This window comes from Equus caballus, chromosome 17 (assembly GCF_041296265.1).
Source record: "Equus caballus isolate H_3958 breed thoroughbred chromosome 17, TB-T2T, whole genome shotgun sequence".
Lineage (NCBI taxonomy): Eukaryota > Metazoa > Chordata > Mammalia > Perissodactyla > Equidae > Equus > Equus caballus.
This window is the reverse complement of record NC_091700.1, coordinates 55,185,361-55,208,779: the sequence shown is the minus strand read 5'-3', so window position 1 is coordinate 55,208,779 and position 23,419 is coordinate 55,185,361.

Sequence of the window (23,419 nt, the reverse complement as noted above, 5' to 3'; positions counted from 1 at the left end):
CCCAGTCTGTGTGCGTAGATGGCTGCCTGGAACTGCTCTCAAGGACCCAGTAACGCTCATGCAACTTCTTCTGTTTGTGACCTAAGGATAGAAAAGCCCTACAAATTCCAGAGAGATGTGGTAATATTTTAGTGTCATGAAAATCTGACTAGCACTTTGAATTTGTACACTGCTTTTTGTTCCGAGTCTCTCAAAGAACTTTTGAAACATTTATGTGATTCACAGATATTTGTGACTGGTGGAGATGAACTCAGTTTTAAAGCGGGAAGAATGAAAAGAAGAGAGGGTAAGGACGTATCTAGCAGTACCAAGAAAGTCAATGCCAAGATGGTCTAGAAGGAAATATCCATGAGGTCGACCAACGAGCCACGTATGTAAGAACTCAAGGTTATACAGAGTTTATAAAAGTATGGTAAGAGTGACCTCTTATATTTTACAGTTTACAGAATGCTTCTACATGTGTTCTTGAATTAGATGCTTGAGCAATTCTAGGCTGAGATTTGATTTCGAGTTTTAGGCGAAGAAACTGAGGAAAAGAAGGTGACCTCATCTCAACTAGAAACTGGTGTACGTAGTGTATTGAGTCTGGGGCCGAGGACATTTGAATCAATTGCCCAGTATTTTTTCTTCTAGTTTGGTCCATTAATAAAGTTGCTATGGGGAGTTTCGAGGCTGCTTTTGTCTCTTTTTAGAAGGTGACTGCTGATAAAGAATTTTTTAGCTCCAGGGATTAAAAAAATTTTTTTAAACATTGGGACTTTAGCTTCATTCATGTTCATGGGCTCTGCCAGTTAATTTACTGTTTTTCCCAGGAACTGGCCATTATTCCATTTACTTTAAGCAATAATGATGGCAGTGATACTAACTCCATGAAGTCAAAAGGTTGAAGAATGTCTCCATAATGGCAAAGTCTTCATATTTAGGCTGGATTTTTATTCTGGGGAATTTGATAAGCATTCTTTTATAGGATTATGCTTGAGAGTTAAGTGGGTATTTTCTGAAAGTGCCATGAAGTTCTGATTCTGTTCATCTGAAAAAAAAAAAAAAGGGATGATTTATGCACAACTGCATATAAAGATATGTGCACTATATTCCTGTGTGTCCTGGAAGCTCTATTACTTTTTAATATTGCTTAATAAAATTGAATATGAATTTTTTTAAAGGTCTTACTTTGCTTTGCAAAATAAATAATAGGTCCAGGTGGCTTTTGTTCTGCTATAAATTTCATTACGACTTCAGGAAATTTCTCCGAATCGTGTTGCTGCCCACTTTTGTAGGTGAGATATGGGGTGAAGGATTTGCTTTTCTTTTAATCCCTTTGTCTCGGAATTTCTCAAGTGAGAAAAGTAATCGTAGGAAAGGGCTGTAGAACTCTGCTTTGACTATTACTAGGAAGGGAGTATCAGAGAAAATGTTGACTAATGAATTTTTTCCAGTGAATTATGAGGCCTATAATCAAGCCTTATCAGTCCACTGCTCTATCAAATCTGGTTAGCTAACAATTTTCACCACTATTAATCCCTGGCTGGGGTTCAGTGCTTTGGATTTAAGCTCTGACCCATAGAGAGGAAATAAAATATAGAAAGGTAGTCTGCTTTGAGAAAAATTCTGAGTCAAGGTATTGACAAAGCTGGGCCTTTGTAGGCCAACAGTTCAGAGATGTCTAGATCCTGAATTAATTTCCAATGACCTGTATGCTTTGAAATTCCTCCTTCACTAAGATTTGTTAGAGGAAGTAGTTGGGTTAAATTATGCTGCCTAAGTGAATGGAGAAAACTTGAGAACAGATCCTAAAACATAACCCTCTTTTCCTCCTGCCAGTCCTCAGAGGGTATTGATGATACACAACAGGAAAATGATGAATCATGTTATTGGGAGAAGAGCTCTGCCTTGCTAGATCAAGGCAACCTTGAAGAGAGGAGTGATTCTGCCTTGCTTATATGGCTGAGAGCCAGGCTCGTGTGTGTATTTCCTACCTGTATTTCTGGGCTCAGTTTCAATGCACTTGCTCCATGACCCTTCTCTGATTTTCCTCAGTTGTGAATCTTCATCTTTCGGATTTTGCATATCATTTTATCTATATCTTGGATGCCCTTTATCAATCTAACATTTTATTATGATTATACACTAAATTTTCTCTTTTCTACTTTTAGACCTGAAGGTAAGTTCTGTGTCATTTATTTTGGAAAACTAACAGCATTTAATCTTGTTCTTTACATGTAATATGTTCTCATCGTATATTTGTTAAATGACTCAATGGGATCCATGATAACTGAATTTTTATGATTAACTGTCCTTCAAAATGAATTCCATGAGATACAACCAAATAATGAAATCATATATCCAACGAGATACAAATATAAGCATACTATTTCCCTTTGTAGTAGATACATTCTAGTAAAATTTAATGTTTTAAAGACAAATTTAATTTCCTTATTTGTTTTCATTTTAAAACTGAATACAGAGTCCTATGGGGGAAATTGCTTAAGAATTGAAAATTTATGACTGGATAAAGTATTATGAAGTATTTTATTTCTTTTGTTGCTGTATTTTTATATTTCTTTATATTTTTTACTCACGTTGTTCTTGTTATCATTTTGGCAAAGCCCTTTTGCACAGGAGAAATCTTTTAAAATTATATATTTGACAGAAAAAATAATTTCATGATGAAAGAATAAAATGAACCTTTTAAAATGTTGTGCTGAAACATGGAAACTGTAAAGATTATATTAGATGAGGGAAGAGAAATCTGATCCTGTAAGAGGAAAATTCATCTTTTAAGGGGGGATGGGAGGTAAGTTATAAGTGCCTGCTTTCTTTATGTAATTCCCCATAGCTATAACTTACATTTATGGGGTGTGTAATTCAGCTTAGTCTAAGTTAGTCTGTGCTAACAGACTACCTGAAAGTCTGAGTGGCTTACACAATAAAAGTTCTCACTCACATTCTATGTCTATTATGTGTTGACCATGGCTCTGCTCCTCATTCTCTTCTCTGGGGGGACCAACAGGGTAGCCCCTATCTGGCCATTTTTTATTTTGTGTGTCAAAGGATAAAACAATCACTCAATATCTGAAACAAAACCTTAAGCTGAATTTATTGCTTATTTAAGTGGGAGAAAGCTATGCAGATCAGGCATACATTCTTCAAGCAAAGCAGGGAACTGATCTCTTTTAGAGCTTTTGGGAAGGAATTTGGGGACTGGCTGACCTGGATGAGAGTGTGCTGACATCAGCGGTAGAAGCATGGATACTGTGGTGAGACTGCTGTTCACTAGTTGACATGCAGAGACTATTGCTTTTACAAGTCCATTCCCTACTTAAGGACTTTTGGGAGTAAAATGCTGTCACTGATTGGCCAGTGTTCCCAAGCAGTTGTGATTATTACCATGGCTATGGAACTGTCATTGACTGATTAACTAGATTTAAAGAATTCTGGCATTTACTTGTTCCCATGGCTTCAGAACAGTTTTTTTCTAGAAGTACGAAAGCTTTTATTATTTCATTCTCCCTTGGCAGTGAGAAAAGAGAAGATGGTGGAACCACATGAAGGCTTTTATAGCTTCTGTTTGGAAGTGACTAATGTCACCCCCATTCATGTTTTATTAGTCTAAGAAAATCATAGAGACAAACTTAATAACAATCTCCAGTCAGCCCGCAGGGAGGGGCAGCAAATATTTTGAACAATAATACAATACTACACAGGTACAGGATATGGTAGAAGTCAAATGCAATGCACTTATAGCCACAGAAAAAACATAATGTTTCTTTAAAAATATAGCCAAACAGGGGCCAGCCTGGTGCCACAGTGGTTAAGTTTGCACATCCCACTTCAGTGGCCCAGGGTTTGCCGGTTTGGATCCTGGGTGCGGACCTATGAGCCCCTTATCAAGCCATGCTGTGGCAGGCGTCTCACATATACAATAGAGGAAGATGGGCACAGATATTAGCTCAGGGCCAATCTTCCTCAGCAAAAAGAGGAGGATTGGTGGCACATGTTAGCTAGGGGCTGATCTTTCTCAAAAAAAAAAAAAAAAAAAATAGAGCCAAATGCTATTACATGAAAAAAAATCCATTTCTGATAGGTTTTTAAAACCACCTTCGCATAAGTGTCTTCATTTGTAGCACTATAAGACTGACTGATAGCAAGGAAATCATGTTTAAAAATGTCATAAGTTGTGTTCTAATGTTTATTTTCTATAGAAAATTCTAAGGAGCGAAAACATATCCCCTAGAGCTTTATTTGTGATCCCATCTGACTTGCAAGAAGAAAAACATGACCCACAAAAAATAAGGCCACACATAGCTGCAAGAGCAACCCATTGAAACGCCACTTGAATCATTTCACTTAAAATTTCTTCACTGGCTTTCCAAGGGCTGGAGTGGAGAGTCCAACTACTCTAGACTGGCATTTCCAGTTTTATTTATTTTTTTACCTCATATTAATGTGATCTCTGATAATGAATTTAATAATAAATGCTATTATTATTATCTAGCTTTGAAGACTCCTAGAAAGCACTTTAACATGAAGTTACTCACTTAATATCGCATAAACCTTTGCTTATGCTTGAAATGAAACCAGCTAGCCCAACATTGAGGCTCCGAGAAGTCCAGGTCAGGGGGTGGAGCTGGGCTTAGTTTCAGGTCTAGTGCGCTTTGTTACCACCACATATGGAGACAGACAAATTGACTGATTTGTTACTCTCACTCAACACCTTTGGCGTTAGTTACTTTTTGCCCTTAATCATATTGTCTCCTCCTTCAGAGTGTGCATCAAATGGTCCATCAATGGGTAGATGAGACAGTGCTGTTTTATCTAGATTCACTAACTGACAAGATTTGTCAATATTGAACAGATTTTCTCTATTACTTAAGTGGCCACTTGATTAACTTTGGGCTCTGAGACATTTTCCTGAGTTTTATTTCATAGTATATATTTTTTAAGACTTTATTTTTTAGAATTTTTTTTTAAAGATTTTATTTTTTTCCTTTTTCTCCACAAAGATCCCCAGTACATAGTTGTGTTATGTTCTTCGTTGTGGGTCCTTCTAGTTGTGGCATGTGGGATGCTGCCTCAGCGTGGCCTGATGAGCAGTGCCATGTCCGCAACCAGGATTCAATCCAAGGAAACACTGGGCCGCCTGCAGCGGAGTGCGCGAACTTAACCACTCGGCCACGGGGCCAGCCCCAAGATTTTATTTTTTTAGAGCAGTTTTAGGTCCACAGCAAAACTGAATGGACGGTACAGAGATTTCCCATGTATTCCCTGCCCTCACATACATATAGTCTCCCCCATTGCTGACATCCCCACCAGAGTGGTATATTTGTTGTATTTGACGAACCTACATTGACACTTCATGATCACCCAAAGTCCATTGTGTATCTTAGGGTTCATTCTTGGTGTTGTACATTCTGTAAGTTTGGACAAATATATAATAACGTGTATCCAGCATTATAGTATCATGCAAGGTAGTTTCATTGTCCTAGAAATCCTCTGTGCTCCACCTATTTATCCCTACCCCCCTCCATAACCACTGATCTTTTTATGTCTCCATTGTTTTCCCTTTTCCAGAATGTCATGTAGTTGCAATCAATCAGTCTTTTCAGATTGGCTTCTTTCACTTAGTACCATGCATTTAAGTGTATACTGTGTCTTTTCATATCTTGATACTCATTTATTTTGGCCCTGAATAATATTCCATTGTCTGGATATGCTATGGCTTGTTTACACTTTCACCTACTGAAGGGCATCTTGGTTGTTTCCAAGCTTTGGCAATTGTGAATAAAGCTGCTATAAACATCCAGGTGCAGGTTTTAGTGTGAACATAAGTTTTCAACCCCTTTTGGTAAATACCAAGAAGTGCAATTGTTGCATCATATGGTAAGAGTATGTTTAGCTTTGCAAGAAACCGCCAAACCGTCTTCCAAAGTGTCTGTAGCATTTTGCATTCCCACCAGCAACGAATGAGAGTTCCTGTTGCTCCACATTCTTGCCAGGTGTTGTCAGTACAATATTTTTAAAGGAAAAATTAATATAATTTCCTGAAATTCCAAGCTTAGCTTAAGCTCATAGGCCCCTAAGTTTATATACAAACCTTCAGATACTTCTAGTTGTACAGACATACATTGATAACCAAGGATATAAATGTAGATAATAATAGTGATGATGATGATGATATGTGACATTTATTGACTGCTTATTCTGTGCTTCAGGCTGCATTATCTCCTTTAATGCTCATCACAATAGTATGTATGAGAAGTAAATTGTATAAACTCTATTTTAAAGATAAATAAATCTCTATTTTACAAACACTGCACAGCAGTAAATGGTGAACCTGGGATTCAAATTCAGGTAGTCTAACTCTAGAGACACTTTTAACCGCAATGCACTCTGTGTTCATGGTAATAAATATGCGTGTATGTGTGTGAGTCCCATCACATGCTGTTTATTATAGAAGAGCCGGAGAAAAAATAGGAAGAATGAATCCAAGAGATTACCTGAGTAGGTGTCAGTTCTGTATATGTTGTTGGAGCAGTATTTATTCCCAGGTCATTGCCTGCAATTCTGCCATATAAACTAGTATCTAGCAAACTGGGTCCCAGGTTTCTTAGCTTTTATCAGTATCATCTTAATGACAACTACATATGTCTAACATAAAGCAACTTCCCCACGCTTTCCTTTCTTGCTCCACTTCTGAATTATTTTGGACGGCTTCCCTCTAGTACTCAAATTGCCGAACAATTTAGTCTTTGAGTGGCATGCTGCTAATACACTCCAGACACCACTATGTGAGTTTAAATCACCTAATGCCAATAAAATACTCACTTTCCGTGTCAAACAATGTGTGGAAGAAACATGCTTCACTTCCACTTATTGGTGGACATGATATATTGGCTCTATAAACGTAGTACTTAGCATGCAAAAACATAGTTTTCAGATAAACAGACTATTTTATTCTCCTCATTTTTCTTCCCTGGATATTTTTTCTCAAAAGTGTATGAAATATGTTTTGTTATTGCCTTGCTTGGCAATTTCAGGTTGGTTTCTTTTAGGATGTACAGGTTTTAGATTCCCAAGCAGAACAATGAAAGAAACACTGTGAAACCTGCTTTCTGCAACAGCCCAAGGGGATGGAACAAAGTCAGTCGCCCGATAGAGGTGGTCTTTAAGTAAAATAAATCAAATAAAATTGTACTGGAAGCTTTGAGATTAGCTTCAAGTGGCTGTTTTAGGCAAGAGGGCTGAATTTGTGAGAATTCAAGAGAAAAAACAATTTCTAAAGCGAGGGCTCTTTGTTCCTTCTGACTCTTCTCTTCTTTGTTCTAAGAAATATGAAATGTTGACTAGTCTGTGATTCTCTTTCTCTTCATGAGATTATACAAGGTGTACACTATGGTACTTATCATGAAAGAAGTTTGTAAAAATTTGGAAGAAGTTGAAAGGCGTATCCTAAGGCTGCTATAACAAATTGTGACAAATGGGTGACTTAAAACAACAGAAATGTATTGTCTCACCGTTCTGGAGGTTAGAAGCTTGAAATCAAGATATCAGCTGGGCTGTGGTCTCTTCAAAGGCTCTAGAGGATGATGCTGTCTTGCCTCTTCCTAGCTTCTGGTTGTTGCCGGCAATCCTTTGTTTTCCTAGGCTTATGGATACATCATCCCATCTCTGCTTCCTTTGTCACATGGCATTCTTCCCTATGTATCTCTTTGTCTGTGTCCAAATTTCCCTCTTCTTATAAGGACTTAAGGACACCATTTTTCCAATTAGTGCCCACCCTTAACCAGTATGACCTTATCTTAACTTGATTACATGGGTAAAGATCCTATTTCCAAGTAAGGTCATACTCACAGGTACTGGGGGTCAGGACATCAGAATATCTTTTTGGAGGACATAATACCACCCACTGCAAGAGGCAAGCCTGTATAGCGGGAGAAGCACTAGATTTGGAGGAAAGGCATCACCAAGTGTGGCTTGGCGGTAGGGGGTGGTGGTTAACTCTCTGCATAATTTTCATCGACTTTGCCACCCATTTTTTCAGGTGGACTATTGAAGTTTTTTTCAGTCTTGTGTTAAGTGCTATGCAAAGGCAGCTTTTAGAAAAGTCTGCTAATTCCTTCTCCCAACCTGATTGTCAATCCCAAACTCCTCGAAAGTAGAAATTATGGAGCAACTGACGGGATCAGAAGAAAATTTACGGGTGTGGTCCTACAGAAGTCTGATCCCAAAGTAACAGTGATTAAATCTAGCGAGAGAGACCAAAAACCAATTTTGAATGTGACTTTTGGAACATGACATGGAGAATAATCAGATACATGGAAAGCCCGCAACAGTTTAAAGTGGGTTATATTGACAAAAGATCAGCAAGGTTGGACTAGAAGGGACTGACACTGTTCAAATTGCAAAAGTAACTCTGTATCCTCAACTTTGTTTACATAGAAATCTAGTTGAGAAAGAGCTACTCAGCTGCAAACTCAGGCCCTGTGATGAATAAAGAAGGATATCCCAGAACCTATAGACAAGAGGGCGATAGAAACATCTGAGGAGAACATTGGACAAGAGAGTCATTCCCGGGGAGTAAAACTAGGATCTGATCAAGGAATATTACCCAAAACTGGAACGGAGGATCCTGGCAATGTTTTCCCAGAAGGACTTCAGAACTGACATTGAGTAGTGATTACTCTGTTCCTCTCATTCTCCACATTTTTAAATGGGGATGTTGTTGCGGTTATTCTTTTGTAGGTTCATTTTCGTATTTTGGGTTATGAGAGGCTTTTCTTTTTAGTTCAAATATCTCTGGATCACAAGGAACCACAAAAAAAACTAATGTATGTCACAATCATGATGCCATGATTAGGTGAGCCTTTGGGAGGTCTTGGGAGGTGATGAGTATATTTAGCCTGTGGGATGGATGTGAATAATTGTGTCCAGAGGGCTTCTATGGTAATTTGATTTCCAAAATTACCCGAAGTTTCCATCCTTCCCTTTGTTCTTGCTCTCTGCAATGTAACCTTGCCGCTTCTGCCATCAAAAAGTGGAGTCTGTTTCTCCACATCTTGAACCTGTGATGACCTTGTGACTCTTGTTTTGGTCAAAAGAATAATAGCAGAAGTGATGCAGTTCCAAGTCTACCCCTATGCCTCAAGGTGCCTTCCTCTCTCCCTCTTGGAATCCTGCCATTTTCAAGAGAATAAACCCAGTTAGCCTGCCAGATGGGAGACACATGGAGGAGAGCTGAGCCTTCCTGCTGGGGCCCTAGGAGAACAGTTAGTTCCAAGCTTACCTGCTGCTGACTGCAGGTGCATGAGTGAACCCAGCTGAGAGAAGCTCAGCAAGACTCTTTTGTTGGGTGCAGACTTATGAGAAATAATAGATGTTGTTTTAAGAGCACTACAAATTTGTGCAGTTTCTTATGCAGCAATAGCTAACTAATACACCTAAGCCAAACAAGGGGGAAAGATCCAACAGAATCAGAAATAGATTTGGGGGATGCTCTCCAGAAGGTATGATTAGTGTGTATTCCATCTTAAGGATTCTGGTTAGGCAGTGGACTTGCCAGTCTGCCTCTGTCCTATTTTAGCTGTTATCCTAACCAAAGGGGCTGACTGGCCACAAGGCTAGGGGCCCCACAGTGACTGCCTGTGGTTTGAAGCCCTGGTAGAAGTTGAAGAGGGTTAGAAAATTCCATGCTATGGCTTCCTCATCTATTTCAGGGAAGTATGAAGTAGGTAGGTGGTGGTGGGAGAGTTAGCAGTGAACACCTCCCCAGTGAGGGCATCAGGGCCACTTAGCTGCAGTACAGAGACAGACAGCATAGGATTGCAGCCAAGGGAAGAAACTCTTGCCCTTTTTCTTCCATCCTCCTGTATCTTCGTCCTGAGAGACGCTAAAACCAGAATGAGCAGTAGGAGGCATGAAGAGCCAGTCATTCTCACCTCCCACTTCAAAGGCTCATGGTTGGTTTTGGGGATAAAGGGGAATAGAAGATTGGGGTTTGAAATTACTCTCAATTGTATTTTTATGCTTTAAAGTGGCCTCAAATCTAGGGAATCTGCCTAAGATATCATTAATGAACAGAAAAGATTTGACAAGAATTGGAGAAAAATAAAACTTTTTCAAGAACATAACTGAGCAAGTTAAAATTGTTCAATAAAATGACTATAAATAGCTATCAATACTTTACTTTTGCATCTGTATTTTACAGTTTATGAAAAAGCTTTACAAACATCTGTTAGTATATATCTATCAATAAATATAACCATAACATTCACTTAAGTGTTTTGTAAACTGCAAAGTTTATGAAAATGAAGTGTCCTATCAATTATAACTTCAAATATTTGTTTTCATTTATGCTATTATTTTAAAAGTAGAAAGAAAGAGCTACTAAATATCTAAAATTACTTTGATTTGCTCCAAAATTGAATGATCTTTCTTATGTCCTGTGATGTTCTTCCATGACTGGTTACAAAATACAAAAATAAGAGAATTTCTAACTTTCTGCAGAATTTATACTGTAGAAGTTATACTATTCATACAGGATATTTCAAACTTTAGAGTCAGTTTCAACCCAGAAAGATTCAGTCTTGTATACAGACTAAATTATTGAATATTTGCATAATATCCACTTAGCTGAATGTTCATGTGTCTTACCCACTGCATATTCAACACTGGGGCGATGTTGCTCTTATGGGTGTTTCGCTCTCTGTGTTAGTCAGTGTTCTTCAGAGAAATAGAATCAATAAGATGGAGAGAGAGACAGATTTATTTTAAGGAATTGGCTTCTGCAATTACGGAGACTGGGAAGTCCAAAATCTGTAGGGTAGGCCACTAGGCTGGAGATCCAGAGAAGAGCCGATGTGCAGTTCAAGTTCAAAGACCATCTGCTGGCAGAAGTCTCTCTTGCATAGGGGAGGTCAGTCTTTTGTTCTATTCAGGCCTTCAGCTGATTGGATGAGGCCCAACCATGTTTTGGAGGGCAATCTGTTTTCCTCAATGTCCACTAATTTAAATATTAATCTCATCCAAAGACACCCTTACAGAAACATTCAAAATAATATTTGATTAAATATCTAGGCACCATAGCCTGGCCAAGTTAACACATAAAATTAACCATCACATTCTCTTTGTGTGTGTTTATTCCTAATCTGAGTGTTAGACCTCCCGTTAATTAGCTTTCTCCAAAAGATTTTGGGGTGAGTTCTTTGCCCTCCTTTTTTCTTCTCTTTAATTAAGGATCTAGCAATTATTTAGTAATGATTTTAGAGCTAATAGACCAAAATGTTGATATCCTATTATCGATAGTTATCTTTCCATGGACTCCTTTATTATTCTTACTGTATGTTAATCTGTAGGGGTAAAATCTTATATATTTGGGTCTCATATCTAGGTTATAATATTATTATGTTCATACAATTTAAGTATAAATAAGATCTTGATTTTCCAATGCTGTATTCTCAACGACTGAATTCTCCTATAATGCTATACTCATGTTTACTTACCCATACCAACAAAGACTTGATATCATGGGCCTCCTCCTGAGGGCTGTTCATCCTTAGGACTCACAGACTCACCACCACCCATCTAGCCAATGAAGCGTGTCTCACTCTTGTGTCCTAAGGCCATTCTGTACATATCTGAAATTTATACTGACTCCAAGCTCCTTACTTATGATGTTGAATTCATTACTTCTCCTCCCACTTTCCATCATCACTTTACTCCTTAATCTTTTTGTTGGTCTTTATTTCTGAATAGACTATAATAGGTTTCCTTCCCTCCTTCCTTTCTTCTTTCTCTCCCTCATTCCTTTCTTCCTTCCTTCCATTATTGCCACATGGTAATAGCCTTTTAACCAATCTCTGTGTTGTAATCTTCCATCTCCAATCCAATGGATATAACTGGGTTTATTTTCCTAAAATTCAATTTGCTTCATAATATATTATTGGTTACATAAAATATTATTTTACATACATGAAATACACTATTATCTACGTGAAAAAAATTGAAACTTACCCTGACGTTCAAAGTCCTCCACACTATCCGAGTTCGTCTCCTACTATTTCCAAATATGAACACTCCATTTCAGCAAGGATGATCTTTTTATTCTTCCCCAAATAATCTGCTTGTGCTACACTTTAAGCCTTAGTTCAAAACGTTCTTGCCAGTCCCCTCAGACCTTTCGCTTGTTTCCTGTCCAGGTTATACCAGACTTCAGGGCTCAGATGCACTCTGACTTCTTATAGGCACCCTTCACTAACTACTCCCATTATATCAATCTCAACTGTCAATCTCTCTGTACAAAATAGGGCCTTTTAGTCGTCATGTTTTTTAAATTGTCAAATGAAGATGACGTCTAATAACCAATTAATTATATTTAACCTATCTTTTTTAAAATAAGATTTGTAGACATTTCCTACATGTATATTTTTAAAGTTCACACTCATTTTGATGTACATTCTCTCATTTGATCCCCACAACACTCCTACCAGGGAGGCAGGACAGATGTTAATCTTATTTGAAGATGAGAAGACAGGCTCAGAGTCATAGGTTCAGGCCAGGTGACTGGTAATGTGTTTTGAGCACAGGTCTTTTGACTTCTTTTGTCATGCTAACATATGCCTCGAGATTGTTGGATAGCTTAAAAGGATGAAGTATGTACATGGGAGCATTTTATAATCTGCATAGAATTATGCGAGCAAGGGTTTGAACAATTATATTTTATATGTTCTCTACCTGAGGAGCAGGGATCACATTTTACATTCCCAATATTGATTTGCTCAACAAGCTCCTATTGCTAGTTTATTATGTGTTCTAAATGTACTAGGATCTAAGGATATAAGGATGAAAATATATGTTCGTGCTTTTACAGACATTTATAGTCAAGTAGAAAAACAGACAAGTAAAGACAAATACAATACAACATGGTAACGCTTGTCATGGAGGCATGAAAGACTACGGTATAGTGACAGAAATGGAAGGGGTCTAAATTTCTAACTTTTTTGCCCTTCTGCAAATATGAAAACCTTATCGTCAGGAAGGAAGAAAGGAAATAAGGAGTAGAGGACGAAGGTGGCAAAGAAGGAGAGAAAGAAATGTTTACTCAAAGCAGAAAGAAATATAACAAATATCTGCCTTATGTCTGGAACCACACAAGGTTCAATGACATATTTAATCATTAGGAAATATCATGAAGCATCCTTATCATTGTCACCATAATTGAAAGCCAGCAAAATTAAAGAACTTTCTCAAAGTCATACAGATAATACTGAGTTCATAATAATGGTAATAAATTGTATTGTTGAGTCAAATACCAGCTAAAATGCATTGTCTAACACATTTTTTTTTAATTAAAAGTAAAAACCCATCTTTCCCTTTATCTATTTTTTATTTTAAACATGATTATGATCACACCTGAAATATCAACAGCCTAAAATACATTTTGACACAATATGGTCTTAGTTATGTTGAATGAGAAAAAGACAGATACAGCTTAGCAAAAACAAAAAACATCCAGAAAAGCTTCTTTTTGTGATATTACTATTTTAGAACATTTTGAGAACTTCTACCTACTTATCAACTCCATACTTAGTCTACTTTGAGAGTTCAACCAGCCATTGATAATTGAATAATGAGCCAGATTTTTGCTAATAATACATCTTTGCTGTTCTTAAGTGTTCAGCTGCCACCAAGAGCAATCTGCTGAAGCTGGAAAGAGTACTATAGATCTGAGATATAAAGATATCCACAGTCGGATTAGCTGGGTGGTGATGTTCACCTGCAAAATTATATATTAGATCTCTGTACCCTGTCAAATATTTAAGTAGGAAATCAGGAAAGAAAGCCTTTGTCAGGCTCTTATTTGGAACCAGATGTACCCTAGACTTTTGTCACCATCTGCATATTTAATCTTAGATATCAAAACACGATATTAATTATAACTGCCCCATTAAATACATGGGATTGTTTAGGACATGGGGTGGTGAACGTGTCTTTCAGTGCAGGTGCTATGATTCTTAGTAGAACTATAATATTCATGGCAAGTTGGACAATTTATTTATAATTCACCCTGAGTGAAATTCATTTCATCAAGAAAGTATGTAGATACTTCAATCATTAGAGAAATCACGGTCCCTTTCGTTGTAGTAATTTTTCTTTTTATAATAAAATTCTTTTCTTATGGAAGAAAAACGGCTTTGCTGTAATTGGTTTCTACTATACTTTATTCTTTTCTGCATACACCTGTCTTCTTATCTGCATGTCTCTCAGATTTAAGGCTGCAGCATTGGCTCTGGTTCATGGTGGTATTTGTGATGCACTATGGATTGAATTGAAATCCTTTGAACTCATTTAGGCTGTGTCATTTTATGGCAGATTAATTAAAATGATTCGTAGTTACTTTAGCCTCAGTGGGAAAAGAGAACAGGTTTCTGATGTGAAATTCTCTCTTTGGGCTTCCTCGCTTCCTACCTGATTACTTGAGCAATCTCTACATTACTATGTTTCCTTTACAAGTTATTTAACATTGATATTTGAGTTGCATTCATAGGTAATTTAGGGTTTGTGGACAAAAATCAAAGCTTTGCATTGCCAGGTGTCTGTAACTCAATATCTATCCTTGAATCAAGGGACTCACCAACTTGCTGGGAGAGGAACTTCACAAACACTGGATCAGGCTCTGTCGTTATGATTTGTTCCAGCAATACTTCAGCCCAATCTGCTTGAAACGTAAAAAGTGGAGAACGCCTTATGCTGCGCCACCAAGTTGCCAAAAAACTGACTCCTGGGACTACTGCTTTCTAGACAGTTCAAATTCACAACAGGTAACATCAAGTTCTCGCACTATTTTATCTCAGACTGGTGATCCTTTTATATCATATATGAGTCAGGAAATGATAATCACCTTCTGTCTTATTATCCATGGACGTTTTAGCTTCAACTGTAATCAATATCAAAGATTTTGTTTGTTTTAGGCAATCCAATAATTGAGTGAAATATTTCTAATAGAATACTGTACTAAGTAAGAGGAACAGAAAGTTAACTGTTGGTTACTTCTTCCTTCCTTTATTTATTTATTTTTTGGTGAAGATTAGCCCTAAGCTAACATCTGCTGCCAATCTTCCTCTTTTTGCTGAGGAAGACTGGTCATGAGCTAAGATCCACACCCATCTTCCTCTATTTTATATGTGGGACGCCTGCCACAACAAGGCTTGATAAGCGGTGCATAGATCCACGGCCAGGATCTGAACCGGCGATCCCCAGGCTGCTGAAGCAGAAAGTGTGAACTTAACCGCTGCACCACCGGTCTGGCCCCTTTTGGTTACTTCTTTAGTTGATTTTCAGTCTTTCTCTTCAAATTTTTGCCCTCTATTTCTCCCCCTTCCAGATTTCTGCTCCCATTTGATTATTTTACTCCTCATTAGCTCTGCTCACACTTACTAACAGTTCTCATAAAAAGGTGTTCTAAGAGAGAAGGGAAAAGATAAAATATAAAATCTTAAGAGCTGAAGGGGAATTTAGAAAACATACAGTCCAATTCTCTCATTTGGAAAAGAAATTTTAGATTTAAGTGTTAGTGAATACCCTAAAATATTGTGAAAGAGATCAACTTGGCAGAAACTTTTAATGAGTAAAATAAGATTTGGTGTTATATGGAGTTTTCATTTTCAATATCTCTACCAAAAATTGAGAGTTGAATAGTGAATTCAGAAAGTCTAATAATACTATGGATGATAACATGATGTATCTTACTTGTTTCAATGGTCTGGTTTTAGCAGGTACTATGATAATTATTGCTGTTAATTCACAGATATAAAGCTATAGCTCATAATGGTTATATCACTCATCTAGTTTTTCAATATTCTGGTGGTCTTTGATTCCCATTTGAAACTTTTTTCTCTGTACCTTGTTGCACTGATGGTAATTCAAAACTAAAAAGAATTGTTGATATGTACTTTGGAATTACACTTGATTTAATTTTATCGTATGTTTATGGTCCTGTTTTTTAAAAAATGGAGACTATCCTAAGCAGCTGTTTATGTTTCGGATTTGAAGTTATCGACTGTGTTACCATATCTTCTGATAGACGTTACTCTTATTCCCGTAACACTTAGGGCTTCTAGTTTGGATCAGTCAACTTTGGATATTATTACACACTCTCTAATTCGATGCCTTCTCTCCCAAAGACACAGCAGAGGTTCTACAAAACCAGGGAAGCTGATTTTAAATTGTTAAAAACTGATGGCCTGGGAGAGTGTCAGGCCTCTCTCAGCCCCAGGTCCTGTTAGTAGCTACAGGAGGGGACAGCCCATTCTTTTGATTGCCATACAATTGTCCAACCAGTGTGGCCATTGGTTCTTTCAGGACTGCAGGCCGCGAAATGCTGGATCTTCCCTGTGGTTCATTTGGTGGTTCTTTTGGTATGTGCCCTCACACCTCTTGCTTCTAGGCTCCTCTCCAGCGGGTGACTGGAAAGTTGATGTAAGTCCCAGTTACCTAAGGTGGTATACTTTGGACTCACATCCAATTTATGAATCCTTGAGTGCTGATTTCCAGGAGTGTAGGCTATTCCTATGCAGTGTGCCTCTTGCTTTCCCTCTTATTCTCCTGACCATTTCCTGGCCACAGTGGAGCACATTGCTGCCTGATCGCTTTACCATTTTCGGATAGAAGCCAAGTATCAGTTTCCAGTTTTGGAGTTGATGGATGGAACATCATGATAAGAGAAATAATTTAAAATTTCCACCACTACCAGCCTCACCACATGGAGGAAAGGGCAAAGAAGTAATTATCTCAGGACTTAACCCTTCTCAGGAAGACAACCCATCCTTCCTGGCAAGAAAAGTTGCTTTTTGGAGACTTATTTAAACTGTGAGATCCTAACACCATAAATCAAGCTTCCTTTGAACATGACTATACAGAATTTAGCATCTTTAATTGTTACCTGTGAGCCATTTCAACTGATATCCTTGGACTAGTTAGTAGCCCCTAAGGGTGGCAGAAAGACATCTCAGCTGCAACTTTATTTATAGAGTACTATATGTTTAGATAGATAGACAAATGGATAGACAGATATGCATTATAGACATATATAAATTATCCATTATATTTCTATTTTTGGTAATCATGCCTAAATAAAGTGATTATGTCCAAAGGACTCTAAATGACACTTGGTAACAGGTATTTAAAGTTCAGGTATAGACCAAAAAGAGCTGATCTCCGTCACAGGCCTGTTCTTAGAGCACTTCATAATAAAACCAGTACCAAATTTTTCTATGCTAAAAAATGAAGATTCTAGGACCACACCACTGCTGAGTCAGAATGGGAAGGAGCATATGGAATCTGCATTTTAAGCAAATATCAGACAGCATTTTCAAACAGATGAAGTTTGAGAGTCACTGATGTAAGCAGTGGGGAGCTGTTGATGAATTTTGAATAGAAATGCCACAGGACAAAAGCAGTATCTTTATACACCAAGTGGGTATGGAGGATGGACTGGAGGAAGGAGAGAGGCAAGATAGCCCATGGAAGACCCCAGGTAGGGAGCCTTGTAATTGTTCAAGTGAGAGGGTGGATTGTTGGTGCCAGCATGAAAGGGAATGAAGGATGAGTACAAGGCACATGATAAGTTACTATGAAATCACAGTACAGGGAGGAGGCATCAAAGGTGATTTCAAGCATTCAAGCTTAGATGATGGGAACACTGATACCCGCTCTTCACCGTGAACATAACTGCAGAGGAGGATAGTGGCAGCTGCTGCCTGTAAATCCATGCTGATCTGTAGGAGGTTTCATATCCCACACATGTGAGTCAGGCTCTGTTTTGGAGCACGTCTACCCATAACAAAACTCAGGCTCTGCTCTGCATGCGGCCTCTCCCTCCCCTACTCATCATTTGGAAGCAGAGTTAGAGAGGTGGATAAAGTTTGGTAATGTGAATGCTGCCATGTTTAGGCTGGTGTTGGGCTTAAGCTTCAACTAGTTTTTATCCGACTAGGTAATTTTATTTCAAAGCAATTTTTAAACTGCTCATAATATAATTAAAATCTTTCATATTTATATGTTGTTTTACAAAATTCTGTCATGTGAGTCATTCTACCTACCCTTCAAAGCAGCATTCTGAGCTAGACTGAACAGGAGTTATTCTTTTCGTTATATCCATGAGGAGAGTTCCCCTGTTTGCTGTTCCTGTATGTGGCGGACACCTCAGTTCCTACCCTTCATCTACCTGGCCTTCAAGCCAGTTCAAATATTTCCTTTCTGAAAGTTTACCCAATTCCCTGTGACAATCTCTTATTATTTGATTTGAGTTGCTCTAGAGCTTTCTGTACATTTGCATTATTACTCTTATTTCATCGCTCTTTAGTTATTTATTTCTTGTCTCTCTCTGATCAGACTGTGGGCTAGGAGAGCATCTCTGAGTCAAGGCTGCAATTATGTTTGTTCTTAGCTAAGAACAGGGGTGTCAGTTGAAGAAGTGTCTATAAACTCACGCCATCAAGCTCTAGTCAAAGAGTCAATGTAGTCAGTGGGCATCATCAGATTCCTGCTGAATCACGTTCCACCCTGAAGTCAGGGCTGGGGAATGAAGTCCAGACAGTAAGACGAGGGGAAGACTGCAGTTAGAGAAGGTGAAAGGAGAACACAACCAAGGATTTCTTGATTCTTCTTCCTGAGAGCTTTGCCTTGAGCTCAGTCTGTTTTATTTCAGTCAAGAGGTAGTAGCTGCAGGGGTCTCACTACGGATCTTTTTAGATTATCCATTGTATTTTAAAATCTGCCTAATTGTGCTCCATGAAATGCGCTGTTCACTAAGCACGTTATACACAATCCTGATACACTTTTCCCTTTCATCAGTTTAGGAAACGCAGTGAATGAGCTTTATTAACTCGTGTCCCACAGTGGCCTCCATTGTCATTATCTATGATATTTTACTTTTTTTTCAGGCCTTTTTAGAAAGCATTCAGAGCTGAATCAGTTTTATCTATAGTTGAATTTAAAATTCACAGGGACCATTTTAAATGCATTGTGACAGTGCAAATAGGCAACATTTACCTGATTCCCTTCATCCTCTAATTTTGTCATTCTGCTGAAAAGAGCTATTGATTGTGTCGGGCATGATTTGCTCTTTATAAAACCATGTTGCTTATTGCTCATGATTCCATCATCCTCCAGATTTTGATAAATTCCATCTCGTTGGGTCTGTTTTATTATTTTTCTGTTGATATTAGACTTAGCAGGCCGTCATTTTCAGGTTCACCTCTCTTGCCTCTTGTAAAATGTGTACTTGCCCTGTATACGCTAAGATTATCTCTCTCTATTGTACAGTTGATACTACAGAGACTAAAATTTCACTATTTGAGCTTTACACAATATATTAAGCATAGCTATTACAGAAAAGCCTCTTTTAAAATGTAAACATTGTGGGAAGTGTGACATAGCTTTAATAATTCAGTGATAATTTGTTTTAGTCAACTTGTTTTATATTGAGGTAGCATCATGAGCCTTCAGGGAGGGGAATATGAAAAGGAGGGAAGGGATGGCAATTGGGAACAAAGGGCAAATGAAAGGATGTCAATGCCAGCTTCTTGCCTTCTAGAAGAAATGACCCTGTTTTTTCAAGGATGGGATCTTCGTTAGGTATAATTCTTCCACTCTTGCCCTCCACAAGTATGCCTATAATAATGCTAGAACAAGAATTAAATACAAAAGTATAATCTACATTAAATTTAGAAAAAGAAAAAGTACTTAATTCACAAATCACTTTGAGGGTACTGACACTGGAAAATGCATGCAATTTTAAAATGTTGTTTATTTTCCAGAAAAAGAATGTGGATTCTCTGCAATGAAAATAAATAGCTAACATTTATTGAACACATTGTATGCATGTGCTCATTTAATTCTCCAAATACGCTTACGAGGTAGATGCTATTATTCCCCACATTGTACCTATGAGAAAACTGAAGCTCAGAGAGGTTGCTTGTGCTTTGAAACAAAGCTAAGAAGGGTGAGGCTGGGATTCAGACCCAGGGACTCCAACAGCAGAGCCCATGCTCTTCAGCACTACCCTCTGTGCTCAAGCTAGTGGTGACAGGGTTAATGCTGTATGTTGGAGTCTTCATTTTCTCTTAAGCCTTGGAGGGATCAGGCTTCCCTCTGGTACTTATACTCGCTTGTTCCGCTTTGTTTTGTCTGTTTGTTGCTGGTTGGTAAACATAGCCTGTCAAACACTGAAATGTAAAATGAAGAGGGAAAAATGGACTTATTGCATAATGGAAGTGATATTTGTGAAAGTCTATGGAAGAAATTAAAAATCCTTCCAGTTGAGCAGACATTCTTAAGGTGAAAAATAAGGAATGCAGTAAAACTTTACTAATTTAAAATGAACAAATGCAATTCTGGTATTCTTTTGGAGGAGTAGGGAGTGTTAACTATGTTGTTTTAATAAAAATGACAAGTCCTTATTTAATGCCTAGAGTTGGGAAATCAGCATGCTGGAAGTAGAAAAGCTATTTTAACATTCTGTTCAGTCCTGGGTAGGCATAGTTATATTAGTATTCTTATTCAGCCGTTCATCTACTCATTCTTTTATTTACTCATTCATTTAATAAATGCTCACAAGAACCCACTGGGTGCCAGTTGGCCACAGGATACCTACTTCCTTGTCGTAAGAAATAGAGCAGGATAATGGAAAGAGCTACGGTACGTCTAGAACTGATAAACAAAGGAAAATCTAGTCGTTATATAGTTTATGAACTGAATTTCTTATATTTTGTTATCGATTCAAATGTTTACTTTTCCAGAACATATGAGTCATTTCATGAGGAATTTTCTATTCTATCAAGAATATATAATTTAATGGTCACTTTTTGCTGAAGGTTATTAATATTGGCTAAATAATGAGGAGGATTTTACCAATAAAATAATTCACTCTGTAGATACATTGGAAATTGTTCCCAGGTATGCTGGGAATAGGGATTAAATAGGTACTGTGCAATTAAATACCTAGCAAAGTAGTGTGTTTTTCTTAGAAATATATGCTTAATTTGATTACTCAGGACACAGACTATGAATAAAGAGGCTGTTATCAAGATGTAATATGTTCATCATAATTTTCCACAATCATATTTGTTACATTTTGTATATATTACAATTTGGCACTTTAAAGACGGCCTAGAACACTTGGAAAAATTTTTGGAATTATATAATTATGCATCAACCCGATCCATGAAAATTTTGCCTAGAACCTTAATGGGGAGCATAAGTATAGTTTTCTAACGTGTGAGATTTCAGAGATTTAGAGCATTGCTGTTATTTATTTTCATTTTTCTCTTCCACAGGAGTAGATGGATTCTATTGACATAATTACACTAGTCAAGATAGCAAATTATTTTCCATGGTTTTTATCATTTCCCATTATTTTGTTTGCATGAATAAGCTTATTAAGTCGTTTTATTTATAAGTACAAAGATTCTCATAGGCCACCCTTTACAGCCTACATCTTTCATTCCCTCTGTGAAAACGTAAAGTCCTCACAGCTGCTTTGGTGACATACAAAGCTCCGATTTGTTTGAAAAAGCTTCAGTGCGCATAGGCAATGTTTAAAGAGGCTTTGGAAAAATAAAATGTAGAAAGCTTTTAAAGCAGATGTAGGGATTCTGTCAACTGAAAAGCGAGTCCAAGAAGGCAGTGTACATTGGAAAACCATCCAACTTGGGTCATTAGTTGCTTCTTGAGGTTAGCCTAACAGCCGGGGTATTCTTGTTATTGACTGAGAGTCCTTATTAACCAGGGATGAATTCAACCCTCTTTTCAGGGTCCTCCAAGATAACTGTGATGGTCCAATTCAGGAAAAAAGTAAATAATTGTAACTGCCCTGTTACACATATTTTGCCAAGGCAATAAAAACTGATTTCTGAGATGTCGGAAAGCCTTTTTAATCATCAAAGAGCATTAAAATTACGTAGTCATATTTTTCTTTCTGTGCTTAAAATATTCCTTTTGCTTTGAAGTATTATTTTAGTTCTCTCTGAAAATAATATATTATGCATAAATAATATTTCAACTAACAATATGAAAACTGATGTTAGTTTCCTAATTCCATGTTTACTGAATGTTGGTTTATGTCCTGTACTTGATGCTGTGGATGATATAAAAAGTTAATAGGCGAAATCTCTGCCTTCAAAGAAAGTATGCTTTCTTTGGGGTAGAAAAGAAATGCATAAATGAATTATTAAACAGCAATGGAAGGAACTCTAAACAATGTACTGAACTCTTTATGTTAGAAAACGTAGATGACTACATACCAAAGTGATTTAAACAGGCACAATAATCTTCTTAGAACGTTGCGGTAGGAGACAGAAGCAGTTCAGAGAACATTCAGGTTTTGAAAAAAAATCAAGATTTAATGTCTGGTCCTGCTACTTACAAGTTGACTAACTTTGATTTCCCTGAGATAATTCCTACCTTACAGAGTCCTTTCAACCATTGAGAAAGTAAAGATCAAGCATCAGGCTTAATAAATTTGGATCCACCAATTTTCTTCTTTTTTTTTTTTAATTAAATGAGAGAACATGTGCATGTGGAGGATCAAGGAGACTTGGGGGCTTTTTCTGATAGTCTTCCTTTGCCAAGAGCAACAACAGAGAAAAGAAAGTGGAGAGGGGCTGTCTGAAGTAGGTATTGAAAAGGATTAAGGAAGTGAGGAAGGATGATTGGATGGCAGAATGTCTTCTAGTTCAGCGCTACTCAAAATGTGGTTGGTGGAGCAGTGTTGGCTCATGAACTGCTTATGCTGAAATTAGCACAGAAATGGAGAGTTAAGTGTTTGAACATTTTTATAGCAATTTCATAGAGTAATTCTATATCAATTTACTAGTAAAATTTGGGGCTTATTTTTTTATGTCTTCATTTTTTTTCACTTTTCTAATAATCTTTTTATTGAATTTTATAGACGTGTCCGTCTGTGATTGGTTCTTCAACTCAAGTAGTTTGAAAAGCTCTGTTCTACTAGACAATTTGAATTACACTAATTGAAGGTTGATATTTAGCACAGTTTTTTTTTTGTTTGTTTTTTGAGGAAGATTAGCCCTGAGCTAGCATTCGTGCCCATCTTCCTCCACTTATATATGGGATGCCTGCCACAACACAGCTTGATAACCAGTGTGCAGGTCTGTACCCGGCATCTGAACCAGTGAACCCTGGACCACTGAAGTAGAGTGTGAACTTAACCACTACACCACCGGGCCAGCCCCTAACATAGTGATTTTTTTTTTTATATATAGCTAATTGCACAGCTCCTCCTGCTTTTAAACTGTGCTATACACAATATGTTATTATCAAGGTGGTGGTGGCATCTGGAGTTTTGAGGACATCATGGCACCAACTGGTCTATGGCTGCTTGAATGAAGGACTTCCGGGAGACAGG